The following is a 6000-nucleotide window of genomic DNA, read 5'->3' on the forward strand; positions in this document are numbered from 1 at the left end:
TTGTTATGTCTTTACTGCTCACCAAGCCTCCATTTATTTGATTCAAAGTTCAGCAAAAACTGAACAATTTTGAAATACATACAAAAAAAAAGTTTTTTTCTTTGAATATATTTTAAAATGTAATTTATTCCTGTTATTTCAAAGCGTAATTTTAGCATTGTTACTCCAGTCACGTGATCATTCAGAAATCTTTCTAATATTATTTTGCTTCTTAAAAAAGATTTTATTAATAATTATTGTTGTTGTTGTTGTTGTGTTAAAAACTGCTGAGCAGGTTTCTTTGATGAATAGAATGTTCAGAAGAACAGCATTGATCTGAAATAGAAGTCTTCTGTAATGTTATAAATTTCTTTATCATCACTTTTGATCAGTTTAAAGCATCCTTGCTAAATAAAAGTATTAATTTCTATAATTTCTTTAAAAAATGTGCTGTTTTAAATATTGATAACAACAACAAGTGTTTCTTGAATGGCAAATCAGTATATTAGAGTGATTTCTGAAGGATCATATGACACTGAAGACTGGAGTAATGATGCTGAAACTTCAGCTTTGATCACAGGAATACATTTTAAAATATATGCAAATAGAAAGTAGTTATTTTAAATAGTAAAAATGTTTCACAATATTACTGTTTTTGCTGTATTTTGGATCAAATAAATGCAGGCTCGGTGAGCAGAAGAGACTTCTTTAAAAAGCATTAAAACTCTTTTGACTAGTAGTGTGTGTGTGTGTGTGTTTGTATACATAAGTCAAGTCAAATCACATTTATATAGCACTTTTAACAATACAGATTGGGTCAAAGCAGCTGTACAGTATTAAACAGGAAAATAGTGTGTCAGTAATGCAGAAGGACAATATAAACACTTAGTTTTCAGTTAAAGTCAGTCCATCATATCAGCACGAAAGCCTTGTGGGCAGTGCGCCGACATACAGGTCACATAATTCCAGGCCACAGCAAAGTCACATTGTGCAGAGGACTTGTTTGGTCCAGATGATGGATCAGCACTTAGAGATGACCTCTACAGCCCTGAATGTCAGCGGAGTCCATGACAACTAGATGAGCCCTAGAAACAGATCCCCAGCGAAGACCTCGTCACTTAGATGGCCATCGACACAAGACCATGGGATACGGACTGGATCTGGGTGTCTACAGTAACCGCAGAATCAGAATGAAACCGACTAACATTAATGTAGATGGCATTCTTTTTCCGATGTAACAAGTACATCGGGTGTTATAGGAAGTGGTCCTGGTTCTCGCTGACCTAATGACTCCTGACTTACACAATCCTTTAACGGATCTGAATAATAAAAATGTGTTGGTGTGCAGTGTTGGGAAGGTTACTTTGAAAATGTAATAGGTTACAGATTACAAGTCACTCTATTTAAAATGTAATAAGCAGTGTAACTTTTCAATTACTTTATTAAAGTAATGTAACTTATTACATTTGATTACTGATTACTGTTTTGTTTTTTTTTTTTTTTTTTTAATTTCTAATATTTTCAACTGTTAATCATTTTGAAACATTTAAACCAGGCAGAGTTAACCTTACAGTAGCACTCAACACTGATTACTGTCAGACTTCATCACTTGAATTAAGATTATAACAAGTAAGGGATAATATACATCTTTATTTTGTGATAAAAACTGGCTGGATGTACATTAGCCCTCTTATTACACAGCTGTTTGCCACAAAAGTAAATAATTAGACACGAAACACTGATCTGAGTTAAAATATTTTAATGCAAATCTTCCATGAAGAAATCAGTTACTAGCCAGCGGCAAGTTCAAACTAGACAGACATTTAAGGAATACAGTGCAGTCATACCACTTTTATTACAAATTTCACCACATAAATAATTAAGTACTAGCACATACAGTACTAGTTTGTTAGTTATCTTATAATCCATTACAGTGTACAAAACAAAATAGCAGCAGCTGCGTTTGTATGAAACAATAGAGCAAGGCCACGATACCAGGATGACAGAATTAAGAAATTTTACACATACTATTGAATTGAGATTTAATATTTTATTAGCTAACACAACGCAAAGCTTCCACCAAGAAAAACTATTAAGCCTATAGCGCAAACTTAAGTTGCCCGGATGAGTCTGTGTTATTAGCTCTCACCAGTTGTTGTTGGGGAATAACATACTTTGGAATGTCATGACTGAGTTATGACAGGAAACACTGGCATCTAACAATGCCTTGGAAAAAAAATCTTAAAAAATGCATAAACCCAAATAGGAAAGAAAACAGTTAATGAATAAGCATGTGTCTTATTCTGTGTCCTAAACTCCAGAATCATCGGTGTCTCATTTTATACCAGTCAATGCAATTTATGAAAGAAGTCAATTAAATCGGTATGTGGCTGTGTGTGTGTATGTGAAAATTCAGATATAACCCCCTTTGTAATCATTAACATTATCAAAGGTAGCTAATTTAATTACATATGTTTTCTCAGTAACTGTTACAATTACGTAATTCCGTTACATGTAACTAGTTACTCCCCAACACTGTTAGTGTGTTATGTGTAAGCCAGGTTGAAGAGGTGTGTCATTAATTTAGATTTGACAGAACAATGTTAGGTAGATTGTTCTAGAGTTTGGGCACTAAATAAGAAAAGGATCTGCTGCCCCCAGTTGATTTTGATATTCTAGGTATTATCAAATGATCGGAGCTTTGAGAACGCAGTGGATGTAAAGAACTATAATGCGATAAGCAGAGACCTTCACAAGTCTTTAACTTGGAGTCCGAGTCAAGTCTGAAGTTTTTGTCGCTGGAGTCTGAGTCAAGTCTCGAGTCTTTGGTCATAAGTCCGAGTTGAGTCTCAAGTCATTTTATGGCTCACAAAAAAAATCCCATTCAGAATTCTTATGTATTGAAATCTTACTATTTCTAAGCTATTTTATAGGCTATAGACAAAATAAAATGTATGATCTATGATCATATCTATCCATGATCAGTGTTGGGGAAAGTTACTTTTAAAAGTAATGCATTACAATATTGAGTTACTCCCAGAAAAAGTAACAAATTACATTACTTAGTTACTTTTTATGCAAAGTAATGCGTTACTTTTGCGTTACTTTTTAAATCTGGGCAGGGCTTGCTTGTTTGCTCTTAATATAAAAAGTTCTATTTTTGTCAAATGTAAAAGCCTTTTCACACAAAAAGCCTCAGGCTTAGAGAAAAGTAAATGCACGTCTGTACAGTGGACCACAGAAGAAAAAAATGTCAACTCTTCAGCAATGAAAAAGGAAAACAAATGTTAGTAATTTTAGCTTATTAGTATGGATGAATTGGATCATTGATGGTCGGCATCAAAGACACTGGTTAATAAAATAGGATTAAACACATAAAGGATATTTGTATTGTTTAACATATTTAATTATTGCAGGTTTGCGTCATAGTCTGAGTTGAATTTCGCTGTTTTTATTCATTTTGAGGAATACTGAATCTGTTTTTTTTTTTGTTTTGTTTTTTTTTTTGTGAGATGAATTAATGCATGTTCACATTTATTCTAGAACTAAAGTAACATCTTACTCCCGATTTTTAACATCTTACTCAACACAGGGACAGGAGAGCTTTTAATCAAGAAATGGGGTAAAAAAAAAAAAGTAACTGGTGTTACTTATTTGAAAAAGTAACTCAGATATTTTCTTGTCAATTAAAAAGTAATGCGTTACTTTACTAGTTACTTGGAAAAAGTAATATTATTACGTAACTTGCGTTACTTGTAATGTGTTACCCCCAACACTGTCTATGATAGATGATCTGCTTTTTTTTAAAGAGGTGTTAAGAGGTAAGGTTAATGTACATCTAGCCTGTTACTTATATATTTTAATCCATTACCATGTTCAAAACAGTTTTTCTGTAATCAGATTCTATAATAAGAGTCCTATCTACCATGACACATAAGGAAATATGTGACACAGATATTACAAAACCATACAAATAAAGTATTTCTTTTTGATACAAGTCAGGGGTATTCAATTAAAGTTCCAAGAGGCACAGCCTCTATATTTTTTTCCCAGCAGAGGTCCGAACAAAAACCAAAACAAAACATTTTTACATGTATTATATTTGTACATTTAGATACATGCGAGGCCATGTGACAAAAAAATACAGTTTCGGTTCAGGGTTTTCCTGAAATCTATACTATTATCTACTAAAAATGTCTACAATAATCAAAACTTAATAGTAAAATAGTAAGAAAAATAATTGGATTTGCAGCATAGTTTTTTTTTCTGCTGTGTTTTAGTGAAAGTAATCTATAATTTTGCTGTTCACCATGTTTCTGTTGTTGTTCTACTTCTTAGTAGGTAAGTAAGAATCTCCCCCATTTGAAACCACTGGTGTGGATTTTTGTGCTGGGCCACTCATGGTGAAGACCAGTAAAGGTACTAGGGCTGTTGCGATTTGTCAATTGTATTCATGTATTTGATTTTAACTAACTGGCAAAATACTGGAAGTGGCGCATTTTGCCGGTTAGTTGACGCAGGCAAAATTAAATAGAGCGTTTTTTTTTTTGGTTTGTTATGCTAACTGTTGATCACAGTTTCACAATAAAGGCTTAATAAAATGTTCTTAAGTAAAATAGTTGATTTTCTGTGGGAAATTAATTGTTAAGATTAATCGATTAATTGACAAATTAGTTGATAGATTAATCGATATAAAAATAGTCATTAGTGGCAGCCCTAAATGGTACCAGTAAAGCCTGCATAGCATCTTCACTTGTGTGGTCACTAGGGCCATACATTTGGAACTAGTCTCAAATCAAAGTACAGAGAAATACCTTTTAGCATTAAAGAGGTTCATAGCAAGGAGGGGACTTTGCAAGGTCATATCCTCAGATAATGTCAAAACCTTCAAACAAGCAGATTAACAAAATATATCCAAATGAACTACATTTCCCTTGAGCAGCAGCGTGAGAGATGAGGAAGTACACTGTGACATTGGCCTGCTGTGAGCCATCTATGTTTTGTTAATCTTTACAGTCATTTTGCTTTCTTATCAAACTTTGCTCAGTAAAAGTTCCAAGTCAAAGCTGAAAAGTTCTCATTATTTCACAGTATTTTATCTCACATTTAATATTTAATCTTATTTGAACTAATGGCGTTTATAGAATCTTATAAATCACTATCACCAAAGCAATCTAAACTGCATTTTAAATTTAAGCCCTATGTCTCCCTCAGCTCCTTTGTCTTGTATTGTTTATGTTTAACGTGTTATTTCTACTGATATGTTTTTGTGAATGTTTGTGTGCTTTTACCAGGGGGGGTGTTTCATAAAACAAGTTTACCAAATAAGCCAGGCTTATTTCAGTTAGTCTGACTTATTTAGAGCCAAATCAAGTAACAATAATTCAGACTAACTGAAATAAGCCTGGCTTATTTGGTGAACTTGTTTTATGAAACACCCCCCAGGTTGTTCACACACTTCCCTCCTGCTGTGCTCTTTGTCCTTACCAGTACTGATTGCTAAAAATTAAAAAAGTTAATCTCAAATTTAATATTTAATCTTATTTTAACTTATGTCGTTTACAGAATATTATAAATTAGTATTATTGCACTTTAAATGCTTTCAGAACATCCTTCATTTACCCCTGATTTCCACCTGACTGAAGTGTGCACAAAGTTTTGGTTCAAACTTTGTTAGGCCAGCAGCAACATCCTTATGTAGGGCAGCTGTGTCCCTCTCCAGGAAGCTTTTTAGTTGCATCTTTGCAGCCTCTCCTCCGCCACTTGTGCTGATGGTGTCTTTTTCATTTCTCAGATGCTAAACCAGTAACCTTTTCAAGATGCTGGTGAAGACGTTGTACATCCTCTGTGAAAGGGAGCTTTTCCTCATAAAACCCAGAGACCTTTCTGACAGCCTGGATGAGCGCCTTAAAATTTTCAGGTCTTACAGCAAGTCTTACAAAGTCTGTAAAATTCTTTTTGCATGGTCAATAGGAGTCTTCCAGCTTCCCGGAGCTTCTGTCGAATAAAGTCGTATTTGGT

This window comes from Labeo rohita, chromosome 9, assembly GCF_022985175.1.
Source record: "Labeo rohita strain BAU-BD-2019 chromosome 9, IGBB_LRoh.1.0, whole genome shotgun sequence".
In the NCBI taxonomy this organism is placed as follows: Eukaryota; Metazoa; Chordata; class Actinopteri; order Cypriniformes; family Cyprinidae; genus Labeo; species Labeo rohita.